General features: G+C 34.4%; 1 protein-coding gene across 5 annotated transcripts in view; it reads right to left on the reverse strand.

Annotated features, from left to right (window-relative positions):
- Lrfn5 (leucine rich repeat and fibronectin type III domain containing 5) overlaps positions 1-19391 on the reverse strand; it is a 297900-nt gene that overhangs the window by 62357 nt on the left and 216152 nt on the right. The gene's annotated exons all lie outside the window — the stretch shown is intronic.

Below are 19391 nucleotides of genomic sequence, written 5' to 3' on the forward strand. Positions count from 1 at the left end.
AACATCTGAAGAGCTTATTTTTGTTTTTTGCCCTGTGCCAGACCTTAGAATGGAAGATTTACTGCTGAGTTGGATGAACTAAATCTAGTGGATTTGGAATGATCTCTGAGTGGTGACAGACAAGTGACAGCAATGAATCACAAAAGACTAAGAAGAACGCAGTTATCCTAATGGGTAGCACTGGGAAGCAACATCTATAACAGCCTGACTTTGGTGCCTGATAGTTAAGGAGAGTGTTTTCAGAAGGAAATACAAACAAATCAGAGGCTTACTAAGTTTTTCTTTGATCTTCATAAGCAGAAAAAGTCTGCAATAAATGAAAGAAAGCTATATTTGCGCAAAACAACAGAGAATCATGGCCCATCAACCAATTTTGAGACTTGATCAAGGTTACAGATTCAGAACCCCTGGGATGAAGGAAAGGCCAAGTCCTCTGTTGGAAGTACCTGTTGCAGTAGTTTTACTATGAACCTGCCTTCCTTCCTTTCTGAGAAGGACCTATGACCTTTGACTATGATAACTGCACATTTGGGAAAAGAAAATAATCAGAATTTGAGGGGCCTATTTAACACTAATTCTAAATTGCCATTGATTTCAGGAGGGACTTTCAAAAGCATTGTTTCCTTCCAATTAAACTAAGCACTTCTGGAGGGCAGGAGATCAATGGCATTTTGGCTAATCTAGTACATGGTGGGTCCTGTGTGTCTCAAAATCATCCTGTCATTAGAAAAACTCAGAATTATAGAATCCTCACATTGATACCCTGACCTGTGGAGTTAAGATTATTATTGTTTGGAAGACCAAATGGGAGCAATTGACTCACTTAGGTAAAATAGTATCACATCCCTGGAAGGATTAAAAAAAATTAGTACCAAACTGAGGTTTGGAAGATATAGGACAGTAGTTGATGGCTTCTAACATATCTCTGTTTAGTTCTCCTATTTGGCCTATGCAGAAGGAACGGACCATGGAGACTGAGCCTTGGTTTTCACAAACTTAATCAAGTAGTGACTCCAGTTGTAGCTGTTGTTTCAGATGTGATTTTCATACTAGAGAAGATTAACACATTTCCTGATTCCTTGCATGCAACTATTAATCTCACGAATGCTTTTTCCCATCAAAACGTATTTATAGAGACAATAGAAGGACATCTGCTTTAGCTGACACAGTGAGTAGCTAGCTTAAACATTTGTAATCTCAGGGACATACAAATTCCCTACCCTTGTGTCAAAAATGATTTTGAAGGCATCTTGATTATCTACCTCTTCCACAAAGTACTACACCTGTCCACTGTATTAATGATACTGTGCTGGGTGGGCCAAATGAACCAGAGGCAGCACACACTCTTGCCTTGGTGATAAAGTATATGTGTGTCCCAGAATAGAAAATAAACTCAATGAAAATTAAATGACCTTCCAACTCAGTGACCTTCCTAGGAGTGGAGTGAGACATGTAGAAATATTTCTTTTAACATGCAAAGTACATTTTTGTATCTGGTCCAACCACCATGAGGAAATAATCTCAATGTTCATTGGGCCTACTTGGATTTCAGAGGAAGCACATTCCTTACTTTGGATCTGGTTCATACTCCAAATAATTCAAAACTTTAATAGCTATAAGAGGGGTCTGGAACAGAATAAAGCTCATTAATACTTTCAGGCTGCTATCCAGCCTATTCTGCCACTTGGGCCAAATGATTCAGCAGACTTTTTTATATTCAAGGTGTCAGTTGCTTATGGGATGTTGTTTGAGATCTGTGGCAGGGCTCCATATATAAATCATAGTGGAGGTCCTTTACACTTCTAAACATGGTCCTTCCTTCTACAGATAATTAGTCTCCCTTTGAGAGACAGCTATGTAGCTGATCTTTCTTTATACCACCATTTCCCAATAATGACATGTCAACTTACTGTGTGTGAATGCTTGGCCTTAGGTTAGGCTTGTTCCCAAATAACTCTTAGAACTTAAATTAACCCATTTACATTAATCTACATTCTGCTACATGGCTCATTACTTCTGCTTAGTATCATTCATCCCACTTCCTTCCTCTGTGTCTAGCTGGTGAATCTTGCCTCTCTTCTTCTCAGAGTTCCCATCTCTTCCCAGAAGTCCCATCTATCCTCTCCTGCCTAGCTATTGACCATTCAGTTCTTTATTAAATCATTCAGAAGGTGCCTTGGCAGAGACACATCATTACAGTATACAAAAAGATTATTCCACAACACAGTTATTATCATGTAATTGGACTTTAGTGGAAACTGAATGTTTGATGATGGGCTAGGGCTACTCAGTTACCATGAGACCTTAGCTGCCCATCATTAGTGGGTGTCATCTGAAGTACCATCCCCTAAAATTGCATGTGTGTAGGAACAAACCAGCATAAAGTTGAGATGGTCTATACATGGTCGGTCCCTAGCAGGTAAGACACAAAAGAATTTTCCCAAAATTCCTATAGTTATTACTTCTTTTACAATACCTCTGTCTCTAAATATCCATCTGTGTTCTCAAGGAGTGTGCCATATGCTTGACTGATTGAGGAAGAGAAGATTAGGGCCTGATTTACAGATGTTTCTGAATTATTTATGCACCAGCTAGCGGACAACTGCAGCATTACAGCCCATTTTCTAGGAATTTTGGCAGTGCTCATATCCACACATTTTGCTTGTAAGGTTAAATGGGCAGATGTGAGGTTATATACTAATTCATATATTATAGCCAATGATTTGTGTGGATGGCCAGGGACTTGGAAGGAACATGATTGGAAAATTAGTGAGAAAGACATTTGGAAAGGTATGTAGAGAGATCTGTCCAAATGCTCAAGGGATATGAAGATACTTGTGTCTCATGAAACTGTTAATCAAAAGGTCAGTTCAGCAAAGGTGTTCATTAACCAAGTAGATAGCATGACCCATTCAGTATTTGGCCTCTTTCCTCAGCCATTTCTTTCACCGTCTACTAGGACAATGAAAAAAGTGACCATGATGACAGAGATATAGGGTACATGTGTATGGCTCAATAACATGGATTTTTACTTATGATAGGTGACATGATTTCTACTTATGAAAGTGAAACTAGTATCAAACTGCCATCTGAAGGTACCAACCATGAGACCAAGCCTGGTACAGACATGGAGAACTCATGGGAAGCTGTTCAATATTACGTTCACTGCTATATCATGAGTGCTGATTAATCCATATCTCCAGGGGGAAGTTGAACCTTTTAAAGTTGGACTATATTTTACATTATGAAATTAGTATCAGATTGGTGGGAGGATACAGTTTTTAAAGTGATATGTTTGTGTTTCAAGTTTAGCAAGGGCTAGATTTTGGAGGCTGATTTTAAATGTAAATTTTTCACAACTTAGGATATATTACACAATCAGGTTCAATAAATCCTTGAATATATATTCTAAATTATATGTACCTATGATATATATATATATATATATATATATATATATATATATATATATATACACATATATATATATATATTACATCTATGTGGATTCATTCTATTGTTTCTATCCCTCTAGAAAACCCTAATAAAACTGTTAACAATATTTTATTAGTTTTTAAAAATATTTTATATGCATTGATGTTTTGCCTACATGTTTGTCTATGTATCACATGTATGCCTGATATATGTTGAGGCCATAGAGGTGCATCAGACCCCTAAAAGCAGAATTACAGAAGGTTTGAGCCACCCTTTCAGTGCTGAGGATTGAACTTGGATCCTATGCAAAAGCAGCCATTGTGTTTGACTCTTGAGCCCCCAACTGTGCTTAATTGGTTTCCCCCAACGATATTTTTCAATAAAACAGGAGAAAGTAAGGCAGTAACAAAGGAATATTATAGGAAACAACTTGAGATATGCTACATTTAATATTTATACCAAGAAAAATCTTTAATGAGCCGGGCGTTGGTGGCGCACGCCTTTAATCCCAGCACTCGGGAGGCAGAGGCAGGCGGATCTCTGTGAGTTCGAGGCCAGCCTGGGCTACCAAGTGAGTTCCAGGAAAGGCGCAAAGCTACACAGAGAAACCCTGTCTCAAAAAACCAAAAAAAAAAAAATCATTAATGAATTATGGTAACAGCTTTTACAAGATACTGATTTCTTTACCTTTCATGTTCTGTCATATTTAGGAAACACAGGGCTAGGGCAAGTAATTGAATTGTGTAAATTTCATTACTGGGGAGTATCTCAGAGCCTTTCAATGTTAGTTTGAAATTTGACTACCTTGGAAAGAAACAGGGTATCTTAAACTGCATTCAGTAATTTCTTAGGGAATCCCTGGAATACTTTTAATGGAAATTGTGGACAGCCTTAGGTAGTTTATTATTTCCAGTGCATAAGGAGGAAAATGTATGGTGCTAGGAAATGCTCTAAGGAAAAGTAACTTCTTTTGCATTACTCTGGATGGATGTGCTTTTTAAAACATTTCATGGAAACATTTTAATGCAGATCTCTGTGAGTTCGAGGCCAGCCTGGGCTACTAAGTGAGTTCCAGGAAAGGTGCAAAGCTATACAGAGAAACCCTGTCTTGAAAAACCAATAAATAAATAAATAAATAAACAAACAAACAAACAAATAAATAAATAATAAAAATAAAAAATAAAAAATAAAGATTAATATAACAATAAACAGAATAATGATAACCCTAAAAATGGCATAGCCTAGTTGTTGAAATCCATAAACTTATTACTTTATAGGATAAAAGTAAACTAGAGGTGGAATTAAAATACAGATTTTAAAATAGATTATTTTTTTTTTTTTTTTTTTTTTTTTTTTTTTTTTTTTTTTTTTTTTGGTTTTTTTCGAGACAGGGTTTCTCTGTGTAGCTTTGCGCCTTTCCTGGGACTCACTTGGTAGCCCAGGCTGGCCTCGAACTCACAGAGATCCGCCTGCCTCTGCCTCCCGAGTGCTGGGATTAAAGGCGTGCGCCACCACCGCCCGGCAAAATAGATTATTTTTGACAGTGTACATGACTTTAATAGAATCTCGTGTTCCTAAAATTCTAAAAGAAAGATAGGATGGTAGACCAGAGACAGTTGTGACATTGAAAGAAGTACCAGGACAGGTTTGAATCATGAGATATCACAAGCACACTGATTTAAAGATGGAAGTAGAGGATCATAAAGCAAAAATAGTAGCTGGCCCAGGAGCTGAAGTAGCATTCACTTGACATCCAGAAAAAAAAAATGGGGGCCTTAGTCCTACAACTTTAAGAAAGCGATTTTTTGTCAACTCTCCAAATGAACAGGGAGATGAATTCTTTCCTGAGCCTACTAAAAAAAATCCCCCAAAATATTGAAAAGAAAATGATTTAATTCCCTACAGAATATTCTATAAAGAGAAATGTAGTAAAGCTAATTTTGCTACTTGTTACACTTTCACATAGAGAACAATTGTTGCCTGCATACAGATCAAACCGTGGGTATCATCTCAAACAATTGTACCTACTAACTTAATCTTTAGAATAATTCTTGTAATCAATTTTTGAATTTATATTTATGGCATACAGTTAATATTCTTTTGTGTTTGACTGCTTTTCCTCAAGTTTTGGTCAAGGGCATTAATGTTTAATTTGTATTATTGTACAATATTGCAATATATTATTACTATTACATGTTTAATTTAAACATTCCATTCTTCTTGAGCAGACTTCATAACCTTTGGTGATTTTAAATTGTATCATTTTACTCATCTTTATACTTTTCTTTATTGACTATATATACATAGATGTGATTGAATTTATGAATTTTATTGATGAGTGGTTATGAGAGTAAGTTTGCTTTTATATGTGTAAATGTGCATATACACACACTCAACTTTTCTTAATAGTGAAAGCAGTCTTGTAGTATTTGTATATCAGTTTGTCCACTATTTGGAAGTATGTAGGTATGGTTTGGAGTGGCAGAGCCAGTGAACCATGCAGATCAAACACATGTCCATCCTTAAAATTTGTTAGCATATTAATTATAGAAGGAATGCTGAATCAGCTTGCAAATATGTTATCTTCCAGAATCAGAACTGCTACAAATGCAATATCCCTGAGACTCAAATGATTTTGGTACTTTTGGTTTTTAAACCTATAGACATTATATTACTCATTACTTTTTTGCTGCTTTTCTTTTTTAATTTAATTTTTTATTTTATAATTTAATTTAATTTTACATATCAGCCATGGATTCCCCTGACCTCCCCCTCCCCTCCCCCTCCCCCCCAACCCACCCCCCCAATTCCCATCTCCTCCAGGGAAAAGACTCTCCTGGGGATTCAGTTCAACCTGGTAGATTCAGTCCAGGTAGATCCACTTCCCTCCTCCCAGGCTGAGAAAACTGTCCCTGCATAAGCTCCAGGTTTCAAACAGCCAGCTCATGCACTAAGGACAGGTCCTGGTCTCACTGCCTGGGTGCTTCCGGAACAGTCCAAGCTAATCAACTGTTTCACTTTTCCAGAGGACCTGATACAGTTGGGGGATCCTCAGCTATTGGTTCATAGTTCATGTGCTTCCATTAGTTTGGCTGTTTGTCCCTGTGTTTTATCCAACCTTGGTCTCAAGAATTCTCCCTCATACAAACCCTCCTCTTTCTCGCTAATTGTACTCCTGGAGCTCCACCTGGGGCCTGGCCTTGGATCTTTGCATCTGCTTCCCTCAGTCATCATTACTTAACAGTAATTTGCAAAGTGGCTGAAAATAAGAGATACTGAGTACCTTGATTTTCTGCAAGCATTAATTAATTGTGTATGTATATCCATTATTTAAATCAAAAAATCACAAAAGTTAGAAGTCCAGAATTTAGGAAAACATACTAATCATCATAACCATATCACATTCTCTCTCATCCTTCTCTCTCTCTCTCTCCACACATGGATATATATATATATATATATATATATATATATATATATATATATATATATCTGTACCTCCATGAGTAGGTCTGTAGCCTTACAAAAAATTAACCATAACTTAATTATATTAATTATTGTTATATATTTGTGTTATATATTTTTTTTTTTTTGGTTTTTTCGAGACAGGGTTTCCCTGTGTAGCTTTGCGCCTTTCCTGGAGCTCACTTGGTAGCCCAGGCTGGCCTCGAACTCACAGAGATCCGCCTGGCTCTGCCTCCCGAGTGCTGGGATTAAAGGCGTGCGCCACCACGCCCGGCGTGTTATATATTTTTTAACAAAATGATAACAATACATAAAATCTGTGTAACACTATTTTATTTTCTTGGGTAAATTCAAAAAGCAGAATTACTGTGTTAGAAAAGAATCATATTTTAATTTTTCTAATTCTCTATTCATAAATTGGACTTCTTAAAGCAAAAGTCTTTCAATTTTACATTCTAAGTGTGAAGAAGAAACATATCTAGCCTTATTTCTTTTCAAATGTAATTAATTTTGTTTTAAAGTTCTGATTTTATCCTTTATTTATTTACTGTTTTTTAAAATGTAAGAGTAAAACAAAATAGGTTAACATGTAAATAGATTGTTATTCTGGCTTCTATTAGCCTGCAACAGACATGAGTGAAACTTAATATGTGAGTTATTTAGTTATTAGTAGCTTTGAGCTTCTCACGATGTCATTACTTGAATTATAATTATATGCAATTGTTAAATTTGGGGCTTTACTTTCTTTTTCAGAGCCACATTAGTGGCCTATGGTTATGTCTAATTAGTGGTCATATAGTTTATGAATAAATGATAGTATGTTGGTATTGCTAAATATCTTTAAATATGTATAATGATATTTAACATAATCAGGAGATTAAAGTCATTTTGAATTATATGTCGTAAAATATTCACTAATTTGAGGGATCAGTTGTGACACTGGTAATCAGCACTTTTCCTAATTGTGAGAATGAATGAAACATTTTCTTGAGATTATCATCTGTTCTCCGTTATAAAATATTTATTCAGCACATTGCTCTACAGAGGAGCCTTTTCTTTGTTTTTGTACTTTAAAACATGCTATTTATATCATGAAGCTTGCTGAGGTTTCTCTTAATTTACCACATGTACTAACTAACTATATTTCTATACCCAATTTTATCCATGTTGTTTCATTTTATGTTTATATGTTAGTTTGTCTTTGACTGTCTTCTTCTTTTTTTTTTTTTTTTTTTTGATTTTTCGAGACAGGGTTTCTCTGTATAGCTTTGCGCCTTTCCTGAAACTCCCTTTGTAGACCAGGCTGGCCTTGAACTCACAGAGATCTTCCTGCCTCTGCCTCCCAATTGCTGGGATTAAAGGCATGCACCACTACCAGCAACTTTATTCATTATAATCTAATAATTTAAGTATACAAAATCCAAATCCAAAAGATAATCATATATAAAGAGTTCTATATGGAAATAGAACTGTATTTCATAATTAGTCAATTTTATCCATTCAAATTAATTTTCTTAAATGGTGTACAAGTCTGAACTGTGCATTGTCCAACACCAAATGGTAGCAGTGGATAGTAAAGGGAAGTTGAGAGCATCATAGAGAGGACATAAGTGAATAAAGAAAGAAAGTTAAACAACTCCTACTACAGCAGAATTGCGGGTCTTTGCAATAGGCAATACTTAGCAACTGGGTATTAATACTTTAAATGTGAATCTCCACTATTTCTGCTAACATACATAAACAGCAATGTAAAGTGAAGCATTGATGCTGAGACTCTGCAGAACTGCTACAAAGCAACCCAGAGATACTTCTTATGACAGAAGCATATACAATGATACAAACAAGATGCAAAAGTTAACTATTTGTGAGATAAATAGTTGATAAGTCAAATTGTATCAAAATTAAAATTTTGGCCTAACAAATACAAAAATTTAAATTGAGTAGAAGTAAAAAATAACAACTAAGAGCTAAGAGCAAAGTCGCAGACATCAAAGTGTTTGAACTGAAGACTTACTGCTAAATTGTAGCAATACCACAGTGTAGGGTTGGTATAAATTCAAATGCATAAATGAAAAAAAAAAAAAAGAATGAAGACCTAAGAAGTAGCAAGTGGATGAACCAAAACTGCATTTCAACTCAAGTGCCAAGAGTACACCACAAACAAACACGGTGTGCTTAGTAAACAGTGATGGGAAAATTGGGTGTCTACAAGTATCAGAGGAAAATTAAATACTCATCTCTCACTAAATTGAAAAAAAAAACATAATAGGTGATAGTATTTAATGTTGGACACTATTCTAAAAACAAACCAAATATAATTTCCAGAATTAGGAATGAATGTGTTCTTTGACAACATCTCCAACAAAAAGATACTGATGTAAAAATAGAAAATTGGGAGCATCTTAAACAAAAAGCCATTGGCACAGCAAAACACACAGAACAAAGAAATATGCTCCACAAGGGAAGAAATACTTGCAAATACACATCTGACAAGGGGATGGCTTTCGTATCTATAATGAACTCACAAACTGAATAGTGAGCTTGAAAGATGGCTCAGGGATTAAGAGTTCTTGATGTAGAGGCATCAAGCCTAGAGTTTGAATCCCACTACTCACCCAAAGCCAAGCATCATTGCATGCATGCTTGGAATCCCAGCACTGAGTGGGAGAGAGACAGGATTAGTGGTACTCATGTGCTCTTAACTTAGTGGGAAAAAAACGTTAGTTCCATGTTCACAAAGAGACTCTGACTTGGAGGAAAAAGAGAGTTATAAGAAGGATTGGCCTAAATTTTTACTCACAAATAAACATGTATACTTACCACACATACACAAGGGCACATACAAATACATCCATACATGCACACATATGCACACCACACTAAACCAAATTCAGTAGTAGTATAAAAATAACCCAATAAAAACTATAAAATTGAGGCTGGAGAGATGGCACAGTAGTTATGACCACTGCCTGCACATTCAGAAGACCTGAATTTACTCCCCAAATCCATATGGTATCTTACAACCACCTGTAATTCCAATCCCATGGTACTCTTCTGGCCTCATCTGATACCAGGATAAAAACATGTACACGCATGAAAGACACTCATACACATAAAACAAAGCAACCAACCAACAAACAAATGAAATAAACATAGCCCAGTTAAAATGCTTAATAAACATAAGCAAAATACTTCAAATGAAGGCATATAAATGACCAAATTATGGTGGAAAAATAAACTCAACAGTGCCTATCATCAGAAAAATTAGAATCTTAATGCATAACACACTTTGTACTAATTGACTATAGTTAAGTGTTCAAGACAATAAGGTCTTGCAAAGATGTTTCGGCAGGTAAAAACAACTGTCTCCAAAACTGATGACCTGAGTTTGATTGAGACTTACATGATGGAAGGAGAGAATCTAATCTTATATGTTGTCCTCTGATCTGTACACATACATCATGTAGCCCACAGATGCATTGTGTACCACATTCCTGCACACAAATATATAAACATGATAAATAAATGTAATAAATTTAAAACTATAAAAATAACAAATACAGTGGTTAACCTGAAGAAAAGCAGAATATTGTTAATCAAATGTTTGAAGAACAATTAATATAATTATTACAGAAGACAGTGTATATGTTCCTCATTAATCTAAGAGTACAACTATTGTACAGTCCTCAGTTTTGAAGGAACATCTGCATTTCTGCTTTAATGGTAGGCCCTTATCCAGCAGATAAAAGTAAGTGAAGGTGCCACTAATTTAAAAATGAACAAGACATGTCAGAATACAAAATGCAATACTATTGATTAAGATTAAAAAAAAAACAGCATGGGCAGAATTTGAGGCTACTACATTAAGAAAAAAAAGCCAGGTACAGAGAAATATTGAAAGATCACACTCACATGCAGAATACAAAATACTAGATTGCAGCAAGGAGGTAAGAACCAATCTAGAGAAACAATGCAAAGGGGGCAAGAGGGACAACTTAGGCAGGAAAGCCACAGATCCAGGGAAAAGTCTAGAGTTGACTCAGAGCAGCAGTGCACAGGCTACAGATCTAATAGTTACAAAACACCTGGCAGAAACTGAAAATCCAAGGAAGGTGGTAAGATTCCCAGGCTTACAAAGTCCCACAAAAGTCATAGGATGTTGGGAAAATAAAGGTCATGCACGAGTTGACCATGGTAGGGGAGCTAGACAGGTGTGCTGATCTTTAGCTAGTAACTGTTGGCACAGAAGAGTAGGAACAGAGCCTGCAGTCCCCAATACCAGTCCCACAGTGGAAAACAAGATCTCAATCCTCTTCCAGACTAGCCAGCCCCATACTGTACACATCTCACCTGAAAGAAACGTGGTTTGAACAAAATGAAGTCTGAACCTGGAAACTTCTCCATGTGTGTAAGTTCATAGCAGAAACAATAGTAACATGAAAACTGTAACAACAGGTTTCCCCAAAGTTACTGATTTCATGAAACTGGTCTTCAATGAGGATGACCCAGAAGAATTTCCAAATAACTCAAGAGAATGATTATAACTATGCTCAAACAGCTCAAAAAGATGTAATGTACCCCACAGAACACAAAGATTGAATGACATGCAAGTCAATCTAAGATGTGAAAATAGAATTCCATCAGGACATAAAATAAGTGTAAAAAGGGGCTAGAAATGAAAACTCAATAAGCCTAAATCAAACCATCAAGAAAAGCCTCACCAAAGGATCATCTGGAAAACAGACTGTGAAATCTGGTAAGCAACATAATATTAGATCACTCATAAGGCTTAACAATAAATTTGAAACAACAAAAACAAATAACCAAACAAAAAATAATAAACAAACCACTACCAATAACACTAGCACAAAATAAAACAAAACACCAGAAATTTAAACTTACAACTTTGGAAAACTGAAAAACAACCTGAACTTTGAATTATATGCATAGAAGGAGAAGAATACCATTTGCACAGAGATATCAGTGATAAAATTACATAGAAAATTTCCCACATTAAGAGAAAGAAATGTCTACCCACATCCAAGAGTCATACAGCACAACAAATGGATAGGACAAGAAAATAGTATAATTAAAACACCAAAATCACAGAGAAAAGGGACATTGAAAGTTACAAAACAGAAAGGTCAACACAAATATATAAGGAGATCTATTAAATTACTACCTTATTTTTCTATAAAATATTTTAAACTAGGCCTCTGAATGTGGGTGAACGTTGTGTGGCTTGATATGTTTGTGGGTCCCCTGTCAATGGGACCAGGACTTATTCTGGGTACAAGAACTGGCTTTTTAGAGCCAATTCTCTGGGTTGCCATGCCTGTATTGACTACCCAAGGGAGGCCTTACATTCTATGGGGAGAGGATGGTGGTGGAATGGGGGGGGGTGAGAGCAGGAGAAGGGGAGGGAGGTGGAACAGGGGTTGGTATGTAAAAGGAAAGAAAAAAAAAAGAACCAAATTACCAGATAGCATAAATTAAATCCCAGAACTTTTAGTTGCTTCATACATAAATTGGAAACAATTTGTCTTTTACAAAATTCTAAGAATTAAAATGTATAAAGCCCAGAAAAATTTCTGGAACCTGAAAGAGCATTAAACAAATGATAACTATTGTTTAAAACAAAAGAGAAAAGGGGAAACAAAAATTTTCCCAAATCAGAGCTGATTAAACAATTTGTGACCACTGCTATACAGAGGATAGGGGGAGGTATGTTTTTAGCTGAAGAGAAGTATAAATATACTATAAAGCTCATACAGGACTGATAAACAATATTATAAGAGTTCATTGAAACAGTCCTAAGAAAATGCCACAGAATCAACAAAATGGCAGGAAATGAGATACAACTTTCAATAATAATTTCAAAGATCAACAGTCTCAATTTTGCAATAAAGAGACATAGACCAGAAGACTGGATTAGGAAAAGAATTCAACTTTTTGCTTCACCCAAGACATACATCTCACCACCAATGATAACACATCTCACCACCAATGATAGAAACTACTTTAAGGTAAATTAATAAGAAAGGGGATTCTAAGCAGATTACTAAGAAATAACCTGGTATAGCCATTTCAATATATGAAAAAATAGACTTCAATTTAAAACAAGCCAGGGAAGGTGATAAATACTGTGTATTTATCAAGGAAATACTACACCAAGAGGATATTACAACCTTAAAGTGCATTCATCAAACAGAGAAGCATCCCCTCTCATCAAACAAATATTATTCCATGTAAAATCACTATTAACCCCAACATAGTTATAGAAAATGCCCTCAGTAATCCATGTTAACCAATAAGCAGGTCTTCTAGACAAAAACTAAACAGAATGTTGGAGTTAAATGATATCACAAATCAAATAAACCTAATAAATGTCTACAGAACATTTTTCCAAAAACCAAAGTATATATCCATCTCATTAGCTCATGGAACAGTCTCCAAAGTTGATGATATTTTAGAATACAAAGCGACTATCTAAAAAAAATCAAGAAAATTGGCATAACTTCTTGTATCTAAACTTACAGCAATGGAAAATCACTGTGTACCAACAGCAATAGAAAATACACAAAAATATACAAGCTCATGGAGATTAAACAACACAGTTTGGTGATAAGTGTGTCACCAAAGAAATCAAGAAGTAAACAAAAGTCTTTCTGTTATCCATTTTGACATGAAAGCCACTGGTGTATTACTATTTAAAGTTGTATAAATTTTTCAAAATATTTTACAGAATCTCTCTGAGAAATAAAATTATGCATATAAATACATATTCCCAAATGTCAACATAAAACACATAATTCTATTTATCATAAAATTGTATATAACTACTTTATTATAAAAAAATATAAGGGGAGGTGCTTAATCTTACTGGAACTTGATATGTCATGTCATACTTTGTTGACACTCATGGGAGGCCTGCCCTTTTCTGAACAGAAACAGGAGTAGATTAGGGACAGCTCGGGAAAGGTGGGGGAGGTAATGGAAGGAGAGGAGGGAGGGAAATTTGAGGTTGGGATGTAAAATAAAAAAAAATTGTAAAACCACATGAAAAAAATAACCAATATAATTTGGCCAACTTTGGTTAAAATTAATCAAGAAGTGCAGGAGTTGTGAAGTAACTACTGGTTGATATTTCTACCCTCATTAAACATTGAGACAAAAATGAAATGAGGTTGTGTTGCTGGAGGGCTTCTCTCCAGGTTCCACCAAGCCCCGCAGTCCCACAATCCATGTATAAAATAATCACTCAGATGCTTATATTACTTATAAACTGTATGGCCGTGGCAGGCTTTTGGTTAACTGTTTTTTGTTTTTTTTTTTTATCTTAAATTAACCCATTTTTATATATCTATACCTTGCCACGTGGCTGGTGGCTTACCGGTGTCTTTACATGTTGCTTGTCCTGGCGGTGGCTGTAGTGTTCCTCCCTCTTTTTTCTTGCTTTTCCAATTTTCTTTTCTCCTTGTCCCGCCTATACTTCCTGTCTGGTCACTGGCCATCAGTGTTTTATTTATATAGAGTGATATCCACAGCAAGGTTGTTCATCACTCTTCAGTGATCTGAACAGTGTATGCCCTGACTCACAAAACAGGCTTTCAATTTGGAAGAAATTTGCCCAAATTTTAGTGATAATTCTATTTCATCATATAAAATATGCTACACATTTGACTTTAATCAGTAATATATTTTTACTTTTGTCTGGTCAAATGAAAACACCAATTAATAGAGGATTTATGTTTGTCAACATTTATCAAATAGGTGATTAAAAATGTAACAACGGTGATTTCATTAGTTGTTACATATAGTGAAAACAGTCTTGAAATAAATTCCAATAGCATGTTTAGAATTATTGTTTTAATTATGTGTAGATATATGCATCTAGTAGAGGGCATGTGCACCTGAGAAGAAATGCCTTGGAGGTCAAAGCTTTCCAACCCCCGGAGCTGGAGTTACAGATGACTGTGGGCTGCCTGACATGGCTTCTAAGAGCTGAACTAGGGTTAACAGGTACTCCTAAATGCTGAGGCTTCTTTCTAGCCCACACAGCACATTTTTATGTGACATTTCTATTGTTTCAATATAAATAATACAATTAACTATACCATTGCAGATAATAAAGTAAAGAATAATGGCTGTTAGGACTTATTTAGGGTGATTTGTTATTGATAAGAGTACATCTATACAATTTGGCTTTTAAAAAATACCTTTGCGCCAGGCGGTGGGGGCGCACGCCTTTAATCCCAGCACTTGGGAGGCAGAGGCAGGTCGATCTCTGTGAGTTCGAGGCCAGCCTGGGCTACCAAGTGAGTTCCAGGAAAGGCGCAAAGCTACACAGAGAAACCCTGTCTCAAAAAAACAAAACAAAACAAAAAATTACCTTTGCACAAAATGACAACACACACACACAAAATATAGAAATAGCTTAGGTTGATTATTTAAGATTGCTCCAACCCACATATCTATTTCATAATTAGAAAGTTTACTCTTTCAAAACCCATTAGAGAAGACTTTACAGTCTCTAAAAAGAAAAGTACAAGACTATTTAAAGGCCAGTCCAGTAAAAATGTTCAATATCATCAAGAGGAATGGCTTGTAAGTTGTGCTATATTCACACGATTAAATACTATGTATAGTACTAGGTGTATTAATGCAACTACGAAAAATGAATTATTGGTGTGTTGAAAATATGAGTAAATCCTTAAAATATTCCATGACTGGAAGAAACCACACATATAAGTGTTCAAACCCTTTAACATCATATGCATAGAACATGTGCACGCACACGCACACATGCACACACACACACACACACACACACACACACACACACATAACACAAAGCAGTAAGATTTATGGAAGAATCTAAAAAGGAGAAACAAAGTCATGCATCTCTAGAGCCTTAACAGTAGACTGAACTACTTCCATCAGTGACCACGGCATTTATGTAATGTGTAACCATCTTTCCTGGAATGAATTTTTCAGATAAGGTTTTCAATAAAGATACTATGATAGAGCATTGTTGTATGCTTTCTCTAGCACCTAATAAAAATATCAGATTTCAGGAGTAAACTTATGTATTTTTGTTCCTTTATATATTCATTGATGTATGTTATGTATTATTTAAGGATTTACATGTTTGTTATTGTGAAGGAAATGCTTTTCTTTCCATATTGATGAATTTGTATATTACAGTTTAGTGGCTCTAAAGGATAGTCCAAAATGTATTTCTATTTAGAAATCTCCCTATTGCCCATTTAAAAATTCGACCATTTTTTAATTTGTTTACTGTTTCTATTGCATTCTTGGTATTTCTTATGTGTTTTAGACATAAACCTGTTGTTTAAGTACAGTGTGGCACTATGTTCTATTCTTTAGGTCGTCTCTGCACCATGTTGACAACCTATTTTAAATATCCTAAGGCACAAAAATTTTTTAAATAAACTATAAACTTTAATACTAAATAAGTACACTGAACATTTTCTCTGGTTCCTATTACAATTCAAAAATGCCTCCCATCGTTGAGTGGATTCATCTTTTAATTGAATTCTAAATCATTTTACCTCAGGCTTAGTATATCAAATAAACCCCACAGTATTACAACATTTAATATCAATGAGAGCTAATTGTGTAAAATAAAAGAACAGTGTTTTCCACTAAGAAATATTTTATTTGCCTTCCAGCCCAAGGAATGGCTCTTTTGGCATTCTCAGCTGAGCATATGATAACGCAATGGAAGTGTTACAACTTCTGCTACTTAGGGAATGAGGACAGAAAACACTATTCATTATTGATGAGCACAGAAAATATTTATGCCCGGGAGTGCTCTACCAGAGGTCTTATAATTGTTAAGGGCTATTTTAAATTGCACTTAAGCCCCAGTAAAAGATTTTACATTCTACATCTTTAATTTTGAGATTTTGTGCATGCTATACTGAAATATTTAAGAGACATGATTAAATAATAACAGAAGTCATTTCATGGCTCCTGTGCCAAATGTCATTTAGGAATAGCATATCTGAAAATAATCATAAAATAAATTTAACTACTTGGGATTTTTATATTTCTATCCTAACATTTTAATTGACTTATTAAAATTTATAATGTAATGAGGAAAATTACTGTGTTTTGATACATATGAACATTGGTGATGTTCAAATCAGAATAAATGTGTTTATCACCTATAAACATTTATTTAGTTAATATATAATGTGTATATATTATATCTATGTATGTATCACTTCCTTATGTTGCTTATATAATGTATAAATGATATGCACATATACTGTTTTTATTACATTTTATCTCCTTGATACGCAAAGCATATACCCGAATACTTTTCTCTCATAAAACTATAATTTAGTACCTATTAATTGAGCTCTTTAAATACCTCACTGCACTCTTCCCTCCCTAGCCCCTGATCTATCATTCTACAATCAACCTTTATGACACAAACTTTGTTAGAAACCACATGACTGAGATCATGCACTGTTTGTCTTTCTGAGCCTGGAATATTTCCTTAGTAAAATACTACCCAATTCCATGTACCTCAATGCAAATGATAGGATTATGACACTTTTTATAATGACTAACTAGATTCTATTGAATGTGCATTCCATTTTGTCTAAACCTGTTCATTAGCTGACAGATACATACATCATTTGCATTATGCAGTCATAGTGCTGCAATAAAATTGGGAAGGCAGATTCCATTCAATGCAGAGTTCATTTTATTTGGTAATACTAAGAAGTGAGAATGACTACATATAAATATATATAGATATATAAGTGTGTGATCATAAAATAAGATTAACTACTAGAGATTTTTACATTTATATCATATATATACATATACACACACACATATATATACATATATATTTATATGTACTCATTGATTAATATATAATCTAGTATTTATATTTTTACTTTTTAATAAGCCTTTTTATTCCCATATGGTTATATTAATTCACATTACCATGCACAGTTGGAAAAGTTCAGTGTTGAACAATGACTTTTTTCTTCATATCCTTGTCAAATATAAATACATCCTTTATATTTTTTTCACAATTGTAGTTGGAGTGAGGTAATGGCTCCTTGCAGTTTTGATTTTCATTTTCAGAATAATTAATGAAGATAAATATTTTAAACAGTAACTAATAAAGTTCTGAACATTTCCCTTTGAGGAATGTCTAATAAAATTGCACATTTAAAAGATATTTTAGATTTTTTTTTTTGCCATAGTTGAGTTTCTTGAACTTTCTAGATAATCCACCTCTTATCAAACACATAGTTCTACATGCATAATCTTCCACTCCATAATCAGACATTGTACTTCATCAATTATTTTTCCTTTATTTGCAGAAACATTTTTACTTTTCTATAATTTCATTTGTCTTTATTTGTATTATGTCCTAGATTTTAGATATATTTTCAAAAAAGTCTTCCTGAAATATTTTTTATATTTTCCTCTACTGTTTTCATAAGTTCAGTTCTTACTTTAAAACATTTAATCTATTTCAAGTTACCTTTCATATAGTATGAAATTTCTTTTTCCTGTACCTATCAATGTGTCTATCATTATTTATTGAAAATTATTGTCTCTTCTTTATTTTGTACTCTTAGCTTCATCAAATATGACTTTGTAGTTGGTAACGGAGTCTTTTGGACACTATTGTTGCTGGATCATGTCATCTATAACCAGTGACTGTTTGATCTCTGTCTTTCTCTCAAGGATGTCCTTTTGTTCTTTCTATAGCTATCCATATTCCAGTACTATGCTGAGCAATTGCAGTGAAAGAGAGCTTTCTGGTCTTGTTAGAGACATTAGAGAAGAACATTTCCTCTTTTCTCCATTAAGTTTAACATCAGATGTTATACTAATATACATGACATATATTAGGTTGAAGTATTCCTTCTGGATTTTTTTCACTCAGAGAATTTTACCATGATGGGGTGTTACATTTCATCAAATCAGATGATATGTTATTTGAACTTCAATCTGTAGATATATAGTATCTATACATTTGCATAGGAACCATCATTTCACCTTTGAGTCGAATCTTAACTATTTAGCTTTGTAATTTGCTAGTTGATTTTTCTGTGAATAATGTACTGGGGAATATTGTATCCATCTGCATCAAGAATATTTGCTTTTAATTTTAAAACATTTTCCACCTATATTTTTGTCCCAGTTTAATATTGTTACCAGTGAAAAACTTTTCACCATATTTTTCATATGGTGAAAATCTCCTCTTACTTGATTTTTAAAAATACTTCATAAAGAATTTCTGTTAGTGCTTCAATGTTTGTAACATGATTTTTGATGCCAATGAACTTAGAACAACCACCAGCTTCTTTGTTAGATTCTTTTTGGACATCAGTTCATTGACAAAGGGTAAGTGACAATTCACCTATTATTATTATTGCATCATGACCTCTCTTCAATTCTTGTCATACTTGCTTGTTTATGTAAGCCTT

The sequence above is a fragment of the Peromyscus maniculatus genome, chromosome 14, assembly GCF_049852395.1.
Source record: "Peromyscus maniculatus bairdii isolate BWxNUB_F1_BW_parent chromosome 14, HU_Pman_BW_mat_3.1, whole genome shotgun sequence".
In the NCBI taxonomy this organism is placed as follows: domain Eukaryota; kingdom Metazoa; phylum Chordata; class Mammalia; order Rodentia; family Cricetidae; genus Peromyscus; species Peromyscus maniculatus.